Consider the following 21734-nt stretch of genomic DNA (forward strand, 5'->3'; position numbering starts at 1 on the left):
GGTCTTTGGAGACCTAGTCTCCAATATGTGAATAAAACAAATTCAAAATTTAAAAATAAGTTGGATGGTCGAAAATTATACTAGGAGAATGTCATGTGAGTGTGCGCTTCAGATTCTTTTTTTTGGGCGGATAACTACAAGGATCCGGGGAGGATTTTGATAAGGTACAGCTTATCTCTCCCCAGACGGATTGTGATAACACTTTAATTTGATTTAAGGAAATTTCTGTGGAATCAAGAGTCAAGATTTTCTAAACCCCTTTAGCTCATTAGCACATCCTGGCTGGTTACTGGAGGGTAGAACACTAGCTATTTCCAGATAAGCGCACATATCTGATTTAATCTTGACATTCTTATTTTGTTTAGGCCCTGTCCGCTCCTCTAAAACTTGTGAGAAATGATGTAATTGGAAGGCCCACTCGACAGCTAGCCTCTGTGTCTATACGTGTGTATGTCTGTACGTTTCTGTCTGTATTTCCTCCCTCTCGTTCACTTCCTGTCCATGCGGACATGCTCGGTTGTCTGATGATCTAGGATTGTTACCAAACTTTAGCTGATAAATGATGATGTTTACAATTGGATGATTGATCGTACATTCTACTTATTGTTGGCGCATGAAGGCACTACAGCTACAACTATTGCTACATCTGTATTTAATATGGACCATCTTATATTTTATAAGTCTGTTTTGTTTGATTTCAAAATATGATGTATTACTCCTTTCAACATGGCTTTGTTATTACAGCTTGTTTTTAAATGTTGTTCTGAGCATTCAAAGGAGAGGCCTTGGCGTAGTTTACATACGAGGTGTGTTCAAAAAGTAACGGGAATTTTTAAATTTCGCGGGTTTGGAGAGTCTGATTGTAAAAATTTTTTTTTTATTATGTTGGTACACATGTCCCTGAAGTACGATAAAATTTTCAGTAATATTCATTGTTTACTTCTTAAGTGGCAGCCGTTAAGGTTAGACGTGTTTTTCGAGCTTGGCGATTTTTGTTTGTTAAAAAAAATGGATCAAAGAATTTGTATTAAATTTTGCGTAAAAAATGAAATAAAGTGTGTGAAATGTTAATAAAGGCATATGGTGAGTCTGCTATGAGTAAAACAAGGATTTACGAGTGGTATAAGCGTTTCCAAGATGGCCGCGAAAACGTTGAAGATGACGAACGACCTGGACGTCCAAGCACATCAACAACCGATGAAAACGTGAAAAAAGTGAAAGAAATGGTTATGAACGATCGCCGAATCACAATCAGAGAAGTCGCTGATGATGTTGCCATATCAATTGGCTCATGCCATGAAATTTTTTCGGATGTTTTGGGTATGAAACGTGTGGCAGCAAAATTTGTTCCAAAATTGTTGAATTTTGAACAAAAACAGCGGAGAATGGAAGTTGCTCAAGAGTCACTCAATGAAGTCGACAACGATGCGGATCTACTGAAACGTGTTATAACAGGTGACGAAACATGGGTTTACGGATATGATGTCGAAACTAAGGCTCAATCGTCCCAGTGGAGGCATTCTGGATCGCCAAGTCCGAAAAAGGCTCGACAAGTGCGGTCGAATGTGAAGGTTATGCTCACTGTGTTCTTCGATTTTAATGGCATAGTGCATCATGAATTCTTGCCACAAGGTCAAACAATCAATAAGGAGTACTACCTACAAGTTCAACGCCGTTTGCGTGAAGCAATCCGAAAAAAACGTGACTTTTTTGATGATGGCTCCATGTGACTTTTTTCTATTTCCAAACATAAAGAGAACATTAAAAGGCCGTCGTTTTACAAGCATAGATGACATTAAAAGTGAATCGCTGAAAGAGCTGAAAGCTATCACAAAGATCGAGTTTCAGAAGTGTTTCGAGGATTGGAAAAAGCGCTGGCACAAGTGTATTGTATGCGAAGGGGACTACTTTGAAGGCGACAATATTAATGTAGATGAATAAATAAATATTTTTTTCAAAAAACGAAAATTCCCGTTACTTTTTGAACACACCTCGTAGACTAATTTCGTTTGAACTTAGAACTAAGCATTGATTTAAACTAAATGTTTAGTTGCTTTCACATTCATTGAAACTATTCTTTACTTTCTCATCCTGCTAGTAAAAGGAAGTGTTGCATTCGTGTCCAATTTCCAATATTAAGTTATCCCTGGAAATTCTTGTTTGGGATTACCGGAAAGCAACAAAATTGTTTTCAACGCATGGTCAAATACACTAAGTGGGCCAAACAGAAGTGGCCGTAGGTAAAGGATGTTAAATCCATCTCATTTTGCAAAAAACTTCATTTAATTGTAGTCCGATTCTAAACCGTCTTTAAAAAAGTAGTAGTTATTCCATAATTTTTTTAATATTTCTAGATTTTGACCAAAAAAATATGAGTGTTAACTCTTCGCTATGGGAGCAGCAAACTTAGTTACACTAATTGAAATTCCCTTTAAGATAATGACGAAATTTTGGTTTTTATTTTTAAGAGAGAAGGTGTGATTTAGAGCTTTAAACCAATGAGCTTAAAAAAAAACAAAATTCATAATTTTCAAAATTTAAAATAACTTGATCAATAATTTACCTATTCCAACTGGTGAAAACGTTAGGTCAAAAAAATGTTCAGTATTATAGGCGATACGTTAGATTTTGTTCTTTTTTATTTCTCAGTTTCTTCTCGAAATATGATTGAAAAACTGAGAAAGATAATAATTAGAAGTTTACAAAAAACTAATCATTTAGCAATTTAGGCGTTTACCCCTTTTAGACTTCCATATATTCACCGATTTGTTATTAAAACTGTCCGGTAGGACAGTTGTATAAGGGTTGATCGTCAAAAACTGCACGAAAAAGCGTAACGCTGAAAAACACCCAACTTTGACAATTTTTTTCTCTTTTTCTATAAAAGATAAAATTCCCAAATTTTCTTTATAATGTAGGGCAAATATAACTGTAATTTTTTCGTAATAACATAGATTTATTAGTTTTTATAAAGGTGGTATGACATTGCCATCCCGTGAAATGAATGCGAAAAGAGCACTTGAATTAGGAGACCATTTTGTAATCGAATATTTTAAAAGTTAAAAACAGACTCATTGATCACAAAGTAGCCAAGACAGGGTAAGTTATTAATGAAGTTATTTCATGTTTTTATCATTATGGCATTTCTTTAATTAGTAGTTTTAATTGGTAGCTTATGCACAATTTTGATATTCTTTCAACATTTAATTGGTTAATTAATTTGTCTGCCTTTCTTATCCGCTAAGAGTTAAAACTACGTTTATTGGAAAGAAAAACAACGCTTGAAGTATTAAAAATTATCCACCCTGTCGAAAACAAACGGATGAGAATCGGACTATGACATTTTCTCTCTAAAAAATAGATTATACAACGAAAACTAAATTTCGAAACTTTGCCGCAATTGAAATGCTTTTCGTCACCAATTCCTAAATAGAGAGGGAGAGAGAGTAGTACTTAGTCAAAAACTCTTATCAGAAGACTATATCGCATTTACTGTTAGTCCAGGCTACCAAAAGAAATGTGGGAGAGAAAGGAATAAATTTATATTTATATACAGATATATAAGTGAAAGAGAATTAGTGGCAGAAGTGGGTTTTTTATGTAATAAATCGAATATAATTATAGGTTTGTATTAGAGAGCGCCACCGCGTGTTCGTAGTCGAAGTTACACGACCGACTAGATATTACCGCAATGCCCTACAGCGCTGTCTTGATATCTGCTCTCCGAACATTCTGCATCAGTTCTGTGATCTACTACTTGTACCTTGTTTTTTTTTAGTCCGAGCAAACTTAAAAGTTAAAATAGTAAAGATGTGCAACAGAAAACTGGAGCATTTTTTGTTGGTTAAACTGTTTACAAAATGAACAAACAACAAACTCTAAAAAAGAGATAAAAGAAATATAATAAATTATTAGGGAGAACATATCTAGCTTTAATTAATGATTTGTTGTTTGGAGGCAGGGACCATTAAAATGGCCGACGGCGATGAAAGTTTCTTCTTTATTAGAGCAATCTCTCCCCTCACCCCTCCATCTCACGAGTATCACTGACAGAGAAGTTAGAGAGTTAAAATAAAAGAACCATGATTCTGTTTCTGATTGGTTCTAACTTTTGTCTTTTCCTTAAAAAGAAAAAGATTTGCAAAAATTACTTTAGTAAAATTGAATTAAATTGCATTGTGTCCTAATTCAAGATAAACCATTGGATTAGGACATCTTCGTGCCGATCGCAGTAACTTCTCTTGTGATCGTAGTGGTGTAGAGACACGATTGGTAGAGTAAATGACAGACTTTTTCAGTGCTCTACCGGCCTCTCGGTGGTTTCCTCTTGTTACAAACTACCCTGTCCATTACCAGTAGAGCTGTAAAAAGCGCCTAGATAGAGGAAAACTTAGGCAGTAAGATCATACTGTTACGCATTAAGATGAATAATATGAAATATGGATTTTTGAGGAGTCGTCGACTTAGTGGAGCTAGAGGATTGACTTAGACTGGTTGCTTTCTCTTCTTTCTTCAATGTTCTTGACGTTGGGGATAATGTCCTCGTTGGCTAGGAGTGTAACCCGTATTTTTCTGCCCCTCTTTTCTTGCAGTTCTTTCTCTCACTGGAATTCCACGTTTAGTTTCTGCCTTCTTACAATAGTAAGCATTATTCTTACAGTCGTAAGGATATAAATGTTTTCTATCACTACAAGATCATTAAGTGAATACACAAAAGATAGTAAAATAAAAATTGATCAAATGTATTAGCATTAAGTTTTTATAAGATTTACATGTTACATTATGAATGAATTAAATATTCCGGTTTCCTTTCTACTGGACTAGCAGCTTCACTGACATCAGTCTGAGGGATAATCTTGTATTTCCTTGCAAGTAAATCGAGTTTTCCGGCCAATTTCCTTCACTCCTCTTCTCCTTGCTATTCTAGAGCCCTGGGAAGTGACTCTACAGCACATTGTGTCCTTACAATCCTGTATCTCTGTCATAGCAGTGTTCATAGTCTCTTTATCCATTAATTAAGAAGATATTGGAGCGAGTTCATCCACTTCTAATTACACTCCGTCCCGCTTCTTGAGTATCACTTGGCTCTCCGGACCGCGCGGCGGCTTTCCTCCTAGCGAGAGAAGTTTCCACTATACAGAATGCTTCTTAAACTCTCTCTTCTTCTATCTGGAGACTCAACATCCCTGTTCTGCTCACAGCTCCCTGGAGTTTCTACCATTAAGTATTAATATCCTTCTTATCTTGTTTGTGTAAATGGTTTAGTCGGTCTTTCTTTTATCAAAAAAAACTAATTGCTTTTTCTTTTCTTTTTTATTTTAGAATTGTCATGGTAACCTGGCTTCCCAGTATCCGCAAGGTATGTAAGATTTATTTCTTTATTTTGAAAAAAAAACATATTTTTTTCTCATGTTTGCAGAAATATAGAGTCAAAAATTCTCCGTTAAAGACCATCGACATTTCGGGTACCATTTACAATTTACACTTTCATTTACAATTTTCAAGGTTCTAATTTAGTCACTTGGCGATGAATAACCTTCAACGGAAATACCATTATGCAAATTTATATATACGTAAATATCGTATTTCGGCTTCCACTATTTCTTTAAACTTCGACGTTTGAGAGCGCTTCCTTCTAGATTGTTACTTCCGTGTGACTTATTATTTTGCAGGCTGTATAAAAAGATAGTAAGCATTAAATGTGGCAAAAAATTGGATTCAGAACATTATCTAGTAAGAGTACAGCGTGTAGGTAGCACCAGAAACCAGAACACATATCGTAACTTTAAAACAGAACGTAAAATTTTAAAGAGAGGGGACATTTTTAAAATATTCCTTAGAGGATGTGGGTCCTAAACCATACTTCTACTGGGAGTATGTATCCTTAGTATTTGATTCTTTTCGATTAGTAACATTCATTAGGTTTAGAGATGGCAAAAATATTTTTTTTTCTGCGAAATCAGATGTAGTGATATCTTCTGACTGAAAAGGAAGGAAGCTGTAGAAGGGAACGGAAGTTAGAAACAGTGTTGCTAGAATAGAAAGAGAGGAAAGCGGAAATATTATGTAGGAAGCGGACGATATTCCACGATATCTCTGTGTGTACCACTGCCATTTTCATTCTCCATCTTACAGACGGCGTAGAGGTCGATCTATAGAACATTCGTTGTGACAATGCTTAAAAGAAAGAAATGGTACAGCTCGCCACCAACTAGATGCTCTGCTCTACAGTATAATAGTAATATTTCATGGCAGTATGGGGTTTATAGAGTATTTCCAATATTATTAGAAAAGCTTTATCATCTGCATACTCCTGCATATATAATATCCCATATTGGAGATTATAGAAATTTATGTTGGAGATACTTTAGAGAAATAGTAGAGCTTATTTCCTGTAAAGTATTATTATAGGTATTATTTTTTACCTTCTCTTTTCTTTCGTAGGAGGAAGTACTGCCATCGTGCTGATTTTTTGTTATAATTTCGCTAGAAGTATGCGTTTTAAGATCGAAAAAGTGGTTTATATATATATATATATAAAAAAAAAAGCGATTGTGAAAAACGATGGACTTCGTAGAGTATCTAGTCGAAAACCCTAACTTTCTTTCTATTCTGACAACCCATATGGCGTGTTAGTCAGCCTTTCTTATAGTATACAAGCACCGGGCATACTTAGGGCGCACAGGAAGAGATCTGGGGGATATTAACGCAGAGTATGAACAAGTACTCAATAACTATTTTGCAGTTAACGTGTTAAGATTGGGTAGCGATAATTAACCTGGTTTTGGTACACAAAAAAGGAAAATGAGCAAAAGAAATCATTTCATGGATCTGGAATCCTTCCGAAAATTAAACGACCATTCTTATGGTCCAGTCATAAAGATCTTAAGGAAATCATAAGTGCAAAAACCGTTTCTGGGGAGGTATCCTCTTCGAGATTAGGGTTCTCCCAGGGTTGGGGTTTATCCGAGTAGACTCGACCGGTGAAGAAACTATTTATGGATTATTGTAAACAAAAATGGACTGAAATATCTCTTTGTGAAAGAAGGATTGGAAACTGAACCTCATCCCCAAAATCTCTAAGGATCCACCCCTAAGTAGTTTTTCTGCTCTGTCTACCACATCGATATTCTGCAACTCCAAATTTTCTGTGTAAGCAAGGTGCGTAGTATATACTACCAATCAATAATATTATTTCCTGCCCCGGGTGAGGAAATGCTTCGTGTGTTGCCTAATTCCAGTTACGTATAAATGTTGTAGCCTGGAGACTCCCAAAGTACTTCTCTAACTTTCTAAATCTCTCGATTTCTAATTACTCTGTCATAATACTCTTAACCAACCAGCTAACGCTGGCTCGAGGCCATAGAACGGTGTTAAGAATCCCACTTCATCCAGCTCGCTCGCTCTATCTTTGCCTTCTGTCTTTTCTGCCAAGAGGAACTGCATATTACCTCTCTTTACAAGGCTAATTAGTCTTCTCCTGTGTTCTACCTTGAGCTCATTCTGACTAATCGAGTGTAATATTCCCACTATTTAATCTTCCTGCCAATTCTCTAATAGACCGCAGCCTTCAGTGAATTACAATGATTACAGCTAAGATAATCGTGGTCCAACTCCTTAAGAGCTACCTATTAGACTCTATAGTATGCAATTACACCTAAATAAGCCCGAAATAAGGTAGTTCTTAATCTCATACATCTTTATTTTGCTGACAGCCAAGACAGAGTAAAAAATATCTGAGGTTCGATGTTTGGGGTGATGGAAAGGAGAATTAGGCGCTAGAGAGCGGTATCCCTGACTGTTGCTCCATTCCCTTTCCAAGACTCCCATAACCCAGTCCAAGGCGTCAGGCGTGAAGAAGGATGGATGATATAATAATCTAAAGACAGCAATGAGCAGCATAACCGTCATTTAAAAAATTATTATTATTATAGGAAAACAAAAAACAAAACATTGAAATCCTGCAGATTCTGTTGAAGGAGGAGTTTTTATAAATCTCCTAATGGGAATCTTTCGCTCACAGAAGTGAACACTCAGCAGTTAAAAAAAAAGTAACTATTTTTAGCTTATTAATGCAATGAGTTAATGAATATTTAATGATTTTAAAAGACTTCTCCCACCGCATACTTATCCAGAAGTATTTACAAGTTTTTCAAATGATAATAATTAAACGGTGGACAGATAGACAGACGGACAAACTTGCAGCGTAAGTAGATATTATCAAAATAAACACGTAACATAAGTACATATACTGAATGCCTGCCTCAACACACTCCTAGCTTTCGTTAGAAATACATGTACGTAGTTAGTTGCATACACAGTATATACTCTTCAGGTACTTCTACCTTCAGATGCTGAACATCAACTACAAATCCAGCTTGCTTCCATTTTATAACGGACAAGAGTCTAATATAATCAATAAATCTCCTTAATAAAAACTTACAGTTTTAAAAGTTAGGTACAAGGGTTGATTAAACGACAAAAAAGTACACAAATCAGCAAGTACCCATTTCTTTTTTGTATGTATTCTTTACCTTAATCTTTTCGATTAAATCGATAAGTACAAAGTTATCATTCTTTGTTTTCCCAATTTGTTTTTTGCAATTATTTATGAACCTTTTTGTACATTTTTTAACCTTTTCTATTTAATGGAGTAGAATTCTTTGTTTCTTCAATTTGGTTTTATATTTATTGCTTTCCCTTTTTCATTTATTCTTGTATTTTTCTTTTTAAAATCAGCTTTCTTTGTTTTTTCAAATTTTTTTTTTTTTGGAACTGATTCTACCCCTTTTGAGAATATTCTCTAATATTTTCTCTTTAATAGAATATAAGTTCAACATAAATTTTATTTGTTTCACCAAATTGTATTTTTTCGGAATGGATATCTAATCTTTTTTTTTAATCGACTATAAGTTCAATATTAACTTAGTTGGGTTATGATTGTTGCAGTTTTGTGTTCATGTATCGACAACCTTAGTTATGTCAAGCTACTACACTCCTTGATCTTTCTGATTATAAGAGTTTGCTCGGTTGTTTATAGGGATCTTAGATCTTCATTTCCTAACCTTCTTTGTGGGAAGATTTTTTCGATATATTTAAATTCAATGTCCATATTTTATAATAATTATTATTTTTTAATTTGTTTATTATAAGGTTAGTTGATTCTGTAAGACGGTGATGGTTTTGCTGTAGGTTGTAGTCTTTTGTAAATGTCATTATGTCTCATTAATCTGCGTAGTCGCAAAAAAAATACAGTTATAAAGAATTTGCCCTACATTATAAAGCAAATTTAGGAATTTTATCTTTTATAGAAAAAGAGAAAAAAATTGTCAAAGTTGGGAGATTTTCAACGTTAAGCTTTTTCGTGCACTTTTTGACATCATCCCTTATACTCGTACAACCGTACTAACGGACAATTTAATTAAAATTCTTCTTTAACTCCACCTCAATGTGGTTTGAATTCTTACTCTTGCTAATAGATGGAAGGATTGCTGTGTGCAACATTTTCAGCATCAATTCTGAATCTTGCGCGTCTGCAAATATTCCAGCGACACTCAATCCACGGAACATGCACTATGTTATAAGTTGAAGAGCACACTGGAAAGCAACATTTATTACCAAATGCTTACCCTCTTATTGAAGTAAGGATCTCAGCACTTCCTGTTCTTGAACTTCATGGCGGATGACTTTTTACAGAAATTATTAATTCTATCGTACAAAACGCTGATTTCGATAACTAGTGCGTAGTGCAGTAATCGCGCCTTTGAAGGGGCGCTTTACCAATCTAGAATGAGCGTTACGCTACACAAACTGCATCAAATAGCGATTCCCTTCTCTCTTTTTTCCTCTTCTATTTTAGGTGCAAAACTCATTCTTGTTTCGTGCGATAAAGAGACTTCGAAGTTTCATTTGTGTAAATTTCGGCAAAAGATAGCGGGAATTCGCCTCCGTAGGCAACCGTACAACATGTTGCATTGACACTTGATAGGGAAGATTCATCATCAGAATCTCCTTCCTTTTTTTATTTTCAAACCCCCTCCCACCCAAAAAATTAATAATGTTCACCAGGATAGAAGAAACCATCTGTTCACCTCGGATTTCCAAACCCGAGTGTCACCTTTCCTTCAACAGCTTCACTGAGTGATCACTTCATAAGATCCACTGATGGCCGTCCCCTTCACCAAGTGATAAGAGTAAAACACACCACTCCAACTGTGCAAGGACACAACCAGTCGCTTGGTGGCACTTATCAAGCGTCACATTGTCTTGACATTAATTGATCAGCGTCTAACTCTCATAATCAAAAACTGGTGGGTGCCTATTGCCAGCAATTGGCTGAAGAAGTGCTGCTACCTAATGGACCAGCAAGAAGAACACGAAGTGGATTGAATGAATCATTCCGCACTCCCACCGCCCAGACCACCCTTGGCTTCACCCTTCGCCAAAATACTTAGATCAGCAAAGACTGGTGGATATGACAGCCAATAAAATCACAGATGTCGCCACTGTCACTGCAACATACCAGTCAGCGTGTGCTTACTCTTCGGTTTGATTGAAACCATCCGAGTTTTAATAATCCACACACCAACTGTCTACTAGCTTACCATTTATTACATGCTCTTAACCTACCGAGAGAGGAAGTTCTACTATCGTTTCGTTTTCAAAATTTTCTGAGACTAAAAGCTGTTTCTAGCGCACTTGTGGGTGTCTGTTTAGTTAACCGAATATTCTCAAGAGAAAAAAAGAGTTGCAGTGAGCTCAGACTTTACTCTGATTTCATGGTTTTGGCAAAAAGAATCTTTTAACTTGAACTGTAACTTATAATGCGAGGATGTAATGTATGTCTCAAGGGAATATGAATTATTAAGAGGGACTGAATCAGATGTTAAAATTTCCAGTTTGATGAGGATAGCGAGACAAAAAGTTCGGATTCCAGAAGGATTTTTTCGATTTCTTTGCACCGTCGCTTTTGTTCGAAATTCTTGTGAAATTAATTTTAACAGAGCTCTAGAAGTAGGGAAGCCTTGCTTCCAAGTTAAGTTCTGCTTCATTGTAGTGAAGCGAATTAACATTTAGTAAGTAAAATTCAACAATTGAAAACTGTTTACCTTAGATCATCGAAGACAAATGAGGATTTTTCAAAACGAAATGCGACAGTAAAGTTCATTGATATTTGATTAATGTTCAAACAAAATACAGATTATTTCCTATGAGCGATGTTGGACTAAGTCGTCGGCAGAGATAACTGCCGCCACTTTTGGAAACAATGCAGTTGAATTAGTTATACTGACAGAACAATTCCGACCAGATGATCTAGATTCTAGAATGGAGCGAATACTAACTCTCCACAACTTAATTGTTCCATTGTACTGTATCAACTAGCTGAATTCCTACCAGACTCTATTCAAGCTAACAGTGCAGAATAGTTACCGCTAGGAGTATTCAGACTGACGCAGGAAACGTTCATGAATAGATTTCAAACGTGATTTGAATAATGCAATTTGAACAATAAGTTTTGTCCAGAATTTCTTTATATTGAAATATGGGAGAATGTGCATTTTTTTTATGCAATTGCAAAATGGGCCAATTATTTGCAAGCAAATTATGTAGATTTGAGAAATACGGACGAAATTGCAATAAAAATTAAGAGAAAAAAACATTTAATGGAATTCAGTTTTTAAAGACTATGGAATGTACATTAAAGCTTGTATATCTTTTCAGTTTGATTTCTCTGAGATAGTGGTTACGATTGTAAAAATGACCGCATTACAAAATTATTTGAGTTCCTAGCAATTTTTTCGAAACGCGTCGAGGGATTTTTGAAGCAATATCCGGTAATTTACATTCTGGAATATGTGGATAACACCCGGCAGAACTGATTCCTTGAATCGCTTCTACACATTCTTAAACCTCCAAATGTAAAAGTAAGTAAAGTAATTGCCTATTTATGCAGGCGGGCTTTACGCGCAACTACCAATTAGGTGTCTTAGACAGAGGCGGTTAGCAAACATACTTTACTGTAAATTTCTTTTGTTAACCATTAAATAAAATCCAAAGCCTAAGACCGGGAATCGAACTCAGTATCACAATACACATTAGCTTTACATGACTCGCCTCTAACCGCTCGGCTACCTTGGCGCATCCTCCAAATGTACATAAAGTGATGCCCACAAATTAAGGTCACCTTACCTGAGATTCAGATAGCTTAGAAATACTATCAGCCCCACTGGGCTAGCTATTAATTGATGTCCAAATGATGGCCAGACGTGACGTTACTCAGAAGTTCTGGTTCCAGCCGGAATGTCCGGAGGGACTTGCGCAGTAAGCAAGCCATCACGATCTGTCACTAGTTGGATGTCGAGTTTAAGTACTTCCTTATTGTATTTTTCTCTCTCCAACAAAAGAATAAGTAAATAAAAATAGTGACATCATTTTTAATGGACCTTAATTGGTCTACAGGTCGCAATCTTATGACGTTAAAGAACATGATTACAAGACAAGATATCATGCACATAAGAACTTGCCCAAATCGTGTATCATCTAAATTTTCAAACATTCTCCGCCTTTATAGTTCATAAGGTTCACACCAAATTTTATAGAAAGTTGGAATTCTCGTTAGTTCTTTTTCTCTCAAATTTGAAATCTAAGGCTCTACGAAAGAGAAAAAAAACCGCTTTTCACGGATAATTTCATGGCCCTCATGTCCGCTAGGCCCCCTCCAGATATTCTAACTTTGGCTCTTAAAAGTATTAGTAAGTTGGGATATTTGTATGCTCTCTAGTGAAATCCTATACTTAGTTGAGACGCTAAAAAACATTGTAGAGTTTCCGCTTTCAGTGGATTGCAAAACAGATATTTCCTGTACAAACACAATTTCGAAAAAAAATCGATCGCAATGCTCCCACAAACCACAGGTAAGAGAAATTAGAACTGGAAAAGGGTAAAAGCTCGCTCAACATGTTTGTCTGTGTGTCTATAAAGGAGGGAGTGAGATAGAAGTATAATGGGTTGTTTGGTGTTTTTGTTATATCGTTGTAATAATAGCACATTTAGCTCACGGGGACATTTATTTTTGTTGGTGTGGTAGCCATTGCTTTAAGTGGTCAGGCTTAGTTGCAGGGCGAGGAGGTTGTCAGAACCTTTCTGAGCTTGCAAGGCAATTCTTTACTGTCAAGCCAGTCTTACTGGCCCTGCGGCCTGCACAAAAACACCCGTAGCAGACCAAATGGCAGAGTTAATGCCCTGTATCATGGCCCATCAAATCGGTCAAGCTCTTCTAATGCCATGATTTAACGCTGGGTGGCCGAGGGTGTGCAGCCCCTGGAGGACAGCTCCTTGTTGAGACAGAAAACTGGACAATACTTCAATCTCTGCTAATCTACTTTTAACTAATATATTACCTTGGCTAATTATACCTAGGTGTGTTGCTTAAATTAATTATCGTTTTTAAGGAGTCTCGATCAATAAGTTTCATTGGTGACAAATTTTCTTCGTTTTCCTGCATGCTTGGGATTAAAACAACATTTTTAATTCATTGTATTACAATACATTATAGATGGAGTGTTTATGTACCCATACTAACACCCAGGAATGACACATTAGAGGCGTGTCCAACAAACCCTCGCAAAATCCATTTTCACGAAAACAAATTTTCAAAATAGTTGAAATAAAAGCTAGATAGCGTTACAGCCACTGGAGAAGAGCTGATCCTCAAATCTAAAGCGAAGTATTTCGAATCTGTTATCTCCTGGGTCTAAAATTCCAATATCCAGCTCCGAATGTTTACTTCTAACTTCTCCTGTAATCTTTAGCTTGGGTCTCCAACCTACTCGCTTTCTTCAGTTCGTTCATTCATCATCTTCTTTACAGCCCTACTTTTTCCCACGCTGATGGCCACTCCAATTTATTCCTTCAATCACATTTGGCGAGGTTGAGATCTCTCAGCACCGCCGTGCATCTTGTTTCCCATTCACCGTGTTTTATCTTGAATTGTAAGAACTACTTATTATCTTTTTTTCTCAGATATAAACACTTTTAATCACTTGCTTACATAGTATACCAATCATATATCTCTACTAATACCTCTCAATAATCCGCAGTTTAAGTTTACAGGAGAAGTATCTTGATTGGAAATATTTGTTTAAGCCATATGCAAATCTATTTCCGATATCCTTTCCTTAAACTAAGTTCCTGCTTCTTTTTTTTTAAACAAGACGTCCAAATATTTAAAATAGATTACATTCGCAAACGAATAAATGCACATAATTATATGCTGAACCGTTCCAAAACTGTAGTGATGCTAACAGAACTTTTTCGATTCATTTATCTGCAAGCCGACAGAGTTCCATTCTTTCTCCTGCTGATCAAATTCCGCTTCTAATGCCTTTAGAGTTCTAACTACGAGTACTACAGGTACATCGTCGGCGTAAGATATTTTAATTTGCTTCGATAAAAGATCGTGCGAAGGCTTTAGTTCTCTGTTTTTTAGAAACTTCTTAGACTACGTTCTTTGTACTTTAACTTAAGCAGCCGCATTGTCCAGACAATTCCTGTGTTCGTCAACATTTTAAGTGGCCCAAAACTGTGCATAATTTCCAATAATTTACTTCTATTTACACAGGCAGGCCCGGTTAAGGGTAATATAATGTTAGAAGAAATTCCGTTACAGTTCGGGAGCTTTTGATCGTAAGTTACAGCGAGTACCGCGGTGTAACCGAACGTAATCTAAAGTTTGAGCTTCCTCTCATTTTAGTTTGGGAATTTTATACACTCATACACATATACTTCATATACCTATATTGATAAAGTGACCAGTTTTCTCATGACCACTTTTTGAACTCAATGAATGCCAAATGAATACTTTCTGCCCATGATATGATCGCTATCTTCCTTTTGTGAGCGGCGAGAGGAGTAATCCTCTTACCCATAGTTTTTTATTTTATTTTTCCGGCTACATTCTCTGCATTTCCCCATAAAAAGGGGAGGAGGAAAAAGCCTGCCATATTCCATCATCATTAAAGGCTCAGTACGTAATTAATTTATCAATGCCACTCATCTTTAGACAACACGCCTAATTTACTAAAGTAAGAAGTGTTTTGGAAGCAGAAGGGCAAGGCACTTCTACAGACCCTCTTGAAGGAGAAGTTGGCAGAGGGACCTGTTCATGTTTCATGTCTCCTTAAAGTAGCATGCTATGAGAAGGGGAGAGTAGGCAGACGGTGAGAGAGTTTGGTAAACATTTTGGCTGGAAGAGTAAGAGCGCTGATGAAAGGGAGCCAGGACTGGAAGAGGAGCATGACTGATAACTCGGGGATGACGCACCCTCCCCAGTGCAGACCGGAACAGAAGTGGCCAGGGGTTTTAATAAAGAGGAACCCTGACAACTACCGGGCTACAAGAATCACCTGTAATCAGTGTCTCTCTTCCTCTGGAGAAACCCTATTAAAAGTGCCCGCTACTTTTCCTTTATAAACTCCCTGCTTTCAGCCCCGCGCACTCCAAAAGCAAGCTTAAAAAGAGTTGCACAATTAAAAGAAGTAAAAACTGCAAATAAAATGCAGGAAGATGCTGGAACAAGGAAAGTATTTAATGAGATTAAGAAAAAGGAAAGGGAATTAGGCAATGTGGTTGTTCTAGATTTCACTTTTTAATTAAGCCTTTTCTTACTTCGAATTTGTATAACTCTAATTATCTCAGAGTAAACGGCTAAAAAACTAGAATTATATTTGTATTCGATGCACCCAGGCAATAAGCCACTGTCTTTATATTTTAACATTTTTATTAGCGTTACTTAAACTTTGTCAGAACGAACAACATAGATGAATGCAGAAAGAAACTAAAATAAATGGCGTCGCTGTGAAACACAGGAGTTTTAAAGGGAGATGGTTTTTTGCCATAATGTTGTCGTTGTGTCCATTACAATATTGTCGATATTCATTTGAAAATGACCCAGCCATCCTCTGTTTGTGAAGGTCATGCAACTCCAGCCCAAAAAGTAGCAAGGCGCCATAAACCGTTTGATCGTCGCAGTTCCCAGGAGTGTGACGCGTGAGATAATGTTCTCCACATGGAAAATACTCACTCAGAACGCGTTAAATTGATAAGAAAATGAAACTACTTACGCCTACTCCCTACGCTTTCCTTGAGTTTTAAGTGATTTGAAATTAGAATTGAATTATTGTAGAAATGCACAAAATAAGAAGCCCCATTAAAACTATTCTGTTTTCCGTTTTGTTGAAACTACTTTTGAAAAAACCTAATTATTAAAAAACACCCAACAATGTGTTTAAATTCATTGCAACGCGTGTTATTTAGACAGTTGACAGCACTTGAAAGTTGAAACCTTCCCACAGGCTACAGCAAAACCAAGTAGTCAAGTTTTTTTGGTTTAAAATAATAAATAAAGAACGTAAACTTCAAGTGGACTCATTGGAGAGTGGTCCGTCTGTAGATCATCAAATCTCCATGGCTCCTTCCTCCTCGCACTACGTCATCCCTTGTTACGGATCTTGATTGTCGAGTGTTGATTCAGGTTCTTTTCTGTATACGTTGCCCACCTACTGAACCTTTTCCTCTCGCTTAATGACAGCGTGTGGGGGTGTCTGCAGTATTCTAACGAATCATCAAATATAAGCTGGAATTGTGTACATTGTTTCGTAAAAAACTGGAATGAAAGACTCGTACGACCTTTAAGTTCGTTAGTGTTTGCCTTCTGCTTGCTTTATTGGGGTAGCTGACTGGTAAGAGGAGTTAGCGGAGTTATTTTCTAACTCCTGAAGTAGAAATCTTCACTCTCTAAAACTAATCTCCAAAGATGGCATTTACTTCGGTAATCAGTGGCAATAAGATCATTAGTACCCACCAAATCAAGTCCATGTTCTATGCTCATATGGAACTTCATTCAGTCCTAAATAATGTAGACAGTCCAGTGGTGACTTAATCCCTCTTTAAGTCCGCGTTCACAGTTAGTCCAAGGACGGTTGGGAAATAGCACAGATCTGCTCAATAAGGGCTCAAATTGCTCAAGGAGATAAGATGGGTCTGTGGACTGGGCACTGCAGACTCAGAAGAGACAAACCAGATGGGTCTGGTCTGGATGTTGTCATTGTAATTTGGGCTCGACTGGAGAGAAGACAGCTCCATTATCTCTTGCATGCGAGTAGTTGGTTGAAAGGTTCACGGTTTTCAGCTATGCCCACTATATCTGTTCATGTTTTGTTCCTCTACTCCTGTGAGTAGTTAGTTTTCCAATTATAACAACCAAATTAGAATTCCCAGCTACTGGGTTTCTCCCCATTGGCTTGCCATTTTCACCCTTCTTCCATCAGCAAATTATTTTTTTTTAAGAGGAGTTTAAAATGGGTTTAAATTTGATTGAGGACAAGTTTGAGAGTCCCAGACCCAACCAATAACTACAATCCTGCTCGATAATTCATATGGTATCAAGAATGGAAATCTATATATGTATAATCCTGCTAAAAACATGGGGATTGATTTTATTTTATTTAGGGTTCACTAATTATGAAAAGCAATTCAAAACAAGAAAAACAACATATTTTTTCCAACCCAACGAAAAACATTCATCATGCAAGGGAGAGCGACGAATGGAGTGTAAATAAAATAAAAAATCCTTCAAATAAAACTCTTTGAAGATCAAAACAAAACAGAAATAAAAATGATTAAAAAAAAGGAAATAATATGAACTAGCTGAAATGAAAATCGATCCATTAAGGAGGACGAAACGGAAGGAGCGAGAGAGTAGAAGGGCGGAAGGCGCTCTCTGTTGGCTGATCCACAAACACAAGGCTGATTGTACAAAGGTCCTGGAGTATAGGAGTATAAATACTAGGGGGCCAATGCCCTAGCGCTGCGTACTGACCCTCGGCTCCCTTTTTGTGTGTATGTATTGACAATGTTTACATACAAGATTAACTTGGCAAACAACTAGTGCAACCCCTCTCTGGCCATTGTTTGCAATAAGCAGCCAAATTTTGGACTTTACCCAATCCTTTGCGTGCTCTTATTCCGAAAACCACCTCATCACTCGTTTGGGATTTACCCAACTCAAAAAAAGAAGAAATATGGTAACGAACAACACCAGTGGCTATTTATCTAAGGCCCCTTTTATGGTGGGCCGAGGGGAGTCCTCAGATCTGTTCAGAGGGAGGCATGATGCTGTATTCAATTAAACAATCCAGTTTCCACTCTAATTTTATCTCTCTCTCGACATTTCGGTGGAATTGAATAAGAACTCAATTCTCTAGAGTTGCCGGATAAAACTCTTTACTATGGTTATGGAAACATGCATAGAAATGATGGAAATTTATCACTTAATATTATCATAAATTGGTCTGTAGAATTCTGAAATTGTCTTCCCTCACTGAAATTTCTTAAGGTCAGTTATTCTGAAATTTCATTTGATTCCGCTGTAAATCCGCAATAATGTTTGTCCCATAACATGTTTTACATCGATCATATCTGTGATAATTTTACTCACGAAAAGAACTGCCAATCAATTTATACCTACTATTCCAATGATTACTACCAATCAGTTGTGTATGGCAATGAAAATACACCGTCGTCATAGTAACTCAATTAATCAGATAATACTAATGTTAGGTTTTATTCGTACCATATCTGCTGTAATTTATGAATTAATTGACATAACATTTACCTAATTGAAAATATTTTATTTGCCCCCAAAAAGAATAAAATAAAATAAATAAAATCTATAAAATAAATATCTATTTACAATGCAACAGTACCATATGCATTGTGGTACTGTCGATTCCCAGTCTTAGGCCTTGGATTTTATTTAATGGTTAATAAAATAAATTTACATTCCTGCAATAAGTTTGAGTAGATTGCGAACTTTTTATATTTCCTCCTGTTAGACAATCGCAATTGTGCAAACTTCGTAAAAACAAAGCAGTTTACTCAAAATTACCCAGAAAAAATTTTCAGCACTTGTGTTGTTGACAAGATTGGAGAATTTAGAAAAGAAATTGGGAAACCGGATTGGTTAAATGCCTTGAATCGATTTTCTTTAAATATGAAATTCTAGGTCTATTCTATCGAAAAATGTGGAAGACAATAATACTTTTAAATAAAAGTTCTAGTAATAAACACATATAAATAATGCAGGCTGAATATCATTGAAGTATAAAGAAAATACTTAGTGTATCATAGGCAGAAAAAGATTGGCAAGGATCACAAGATTATTTCGACTAAATTCCAATGTGAAGAGAAGTAGCTGGCGTTTCGGAAAGATTGTCCAAGGTTTCTGCAGTCTTTATGGACCTCAAATTTAAATCCAAGGCAAAATGAGGTGGACCATGCTACCAAGGCCTGCAGGTTTATTACGCCATCCTCTTTTCGTTTTGGATAATACAGTTTTCCTAGGCTTTATACAAAAGCCGATTTTCACGGTATCTCTTCAGGTCTCCGATTTCTTGAGAGAACACATATCGCAAACAAGCTTTGCAGCGCTGACAAAGTGGTCGTCTAAGGAGACGATCATATCAGCTGGAGCCACCTATTGTGGATGTCCCAGAGAATGATGACCCTGGAATTAATTATTTCCTGTCGTATGATCTCGACAGCATGAAGATACGTAGCGACTATCTCCGCGTAGAACCTCACTGAATCGTCTGTCCTAGCTGTACCTCGGAGTTGTCCCGTCAGAAGGAAGTTTTAAAATTTAGTCTGCCTTCAGCTCCACGCACAGCTTTTCATACTCACCGCTGTGTCTAGAACGTACAAGAGTTTGTCCTTTTAACAGCCATTAACAGGGACACTTAGTCCTGAAAACTACAGTAACATGACGATTCCATTTCAGGGAGGGTAGGTACTTCTTATAAATCACTATCACTAGCTAGTGATATTGATTACATAACTATTTAATATTCTAGCCAGCCGAACAAGCAAAAAAACACCCCAAATCACTGTAGTGAAAACTATAACTACAGCTAATAGATCATGAGCCCTAACCCTTACTTACATCACCATCTGTTGGTTCCTTTTAAGACTTTGATTTATGATCATCTACTCGTAAGTTTAAAAACTAAAAAGCTCACTTCTTACTAAGCTCCATTAAGTTTCCCGTACTCAGACCGTAATGCACAGCAAAAACTAAAAGCAAAAAGTCATTCTAAGGACACAAAAGTCAACAAATGAGTGACTCATCGAAAACCTTTTTGGAATCCCTCCGACGAAACCTCTTTTTCTCACTACTAGTATCAGCGTGCTAACTCAAAAAATATTTGAGCCATACCTAGTTCTCACCAACAATTTAGTTTGCAAAAGCGTACAAAATACTGGACATTATAACCTAGAAGGAAGTTGAGATTTCCCTTTGTTGTCAGTGTCCCATTCTCTCCTATCTCGCTCAGTTTCACTCTTTTCCGCAGTTCTGCCACCCTAAGATCTCAAACCTTAATTTTTCCTCCCTTATTTTACTGCGCTGCCTAAAGCGAAAAGGATTACCAACTGTGTCAGTGAGTGTAAATGTTATCTTTCATTTTTATTCAGGTTTCCTTTGTCTCTTTTACTTTAGTTTTTTAAAAGCAGCTTTCGTTTCCATCATTCCTTCCATTTCATGCGCGCCCTTTCTCCCTCAGTAAGAATAAAAGAAAAAGCGTGGAAAAGCAAAAACTGTAGGGGGAGTAAAAGTTGATGAAGATGAAATGTAGACTGACGCCCCCACAGGCCACAAACTGCGGTCTGCCTCCCGCTATTGTTCCAGGCTGTCCGACTGGAATTGCACTTTCATAGCGATAAAAGGGGTACTGGGGAGCTGGATGGACGCAAGTATTGTTCTCGAGGCTTTAGAACAAAGTCACTATTGTTCCGGTAATGTAGGGTATGGTAAGATAAATGGGTGTGGAATATCATATATGCCTCATAGTTATTAGGCTTGTTCATGAATGGTGTTTTAGAAAATTTAAAAACACTACATTTTATTTTCCGTAGATTTTCCCTGGAAATGCAGGAAAATTCGGATGGAGAACCATTGCTGCTACTCTTGAGCAGAAGCAGTTTTTTTGGAGTGTCTTTCTTAAAGACCGAACATCGAGGATGGCACCCGATCTTTGCAGCACTTATAAATTATTTGAAAATCATATCCTGCTTTAAGGTCATATCTGGTTCGGCCATTTCTCATATCTGCTCTTCCTCAGCTGATGTTCCGCAAAGCAACATTAGTTCCTGTACATGCTAATGATATCCAAATCTCGCCTTGTTACACTACATTCTATCTTCATTGATGTCACTACTATTCTCTCGTCACCAAACAATCTCGTCCTCGCCTTTAGAAACAATCTAAACCAAGTATTCTCACTGGAATGCTGGTTCAAATAAAGGCGAATAAAAATAAATGAAATAAAATGCATAGCTTTTCTCTAAGATGAATTGCGCTAACTCCTCTATAGCTGAATCGTACTCCAGTTCCGTCTGCTGACCACTTATGCTGCTTAGGACAAACGACTCACCTGGTACGCTCACACACGACTAAAAAGTCCTGGCCTAAATAAACAATTTCATCTACTATCACTGCTACTTGGAAGACGATCAAAACATTACATACGACTGATCTATTTAACAATATTACATCTTGATTGGAGTTCAACCAAGCCTTCTAATTTCTGTCGAAAACAGTCTTTTCAATTAGAAAATAAAACAAAGTTCAAAAGACAGTCAAAATCGTTTATGCTCTTTTCTGAGAATCCACTGATCCG

General features: G+C 36.8%; 1 long non-coding RNA gene across 1 annotated transcript in view; it reads left to right on the top strand.

Annotated features, from left to right (window-relative positions):
• LOC141462025 (uncharacterized) overlaps positions 1-21734 on the top strand; it is a 177854-nt gene that overhangs the window by 83037 nt on the left and 73083 nt on the right. The window contains exon 3 of the long non-coding RNA XR_012463084.1: positions 5323-5359. This is a non-coding gene — a long non-coding RNA (uncharacterized lncRNA). The remainder of the gene's footprint in view (positions 1-5322; positions 5360-21734) is intronic.

Source organism: Rhodnius prolixus, unplaced genomic scaffold (assembly GCF_049639745.1).
Source record: "Rhodnius prolixus isolate KJV_2025 unplaced genomic scaffold, Rpr scaffold_1, whole genome shotgun sequence".
In the NCBI taxonomy this organism is placed as follows: domain Eukaryota; kingdom Metazoa; phylum Arthropoda; class Insecta; order Hemiptera; family Reduviidae; genus Rhodnius; species Rhodnius prolixus.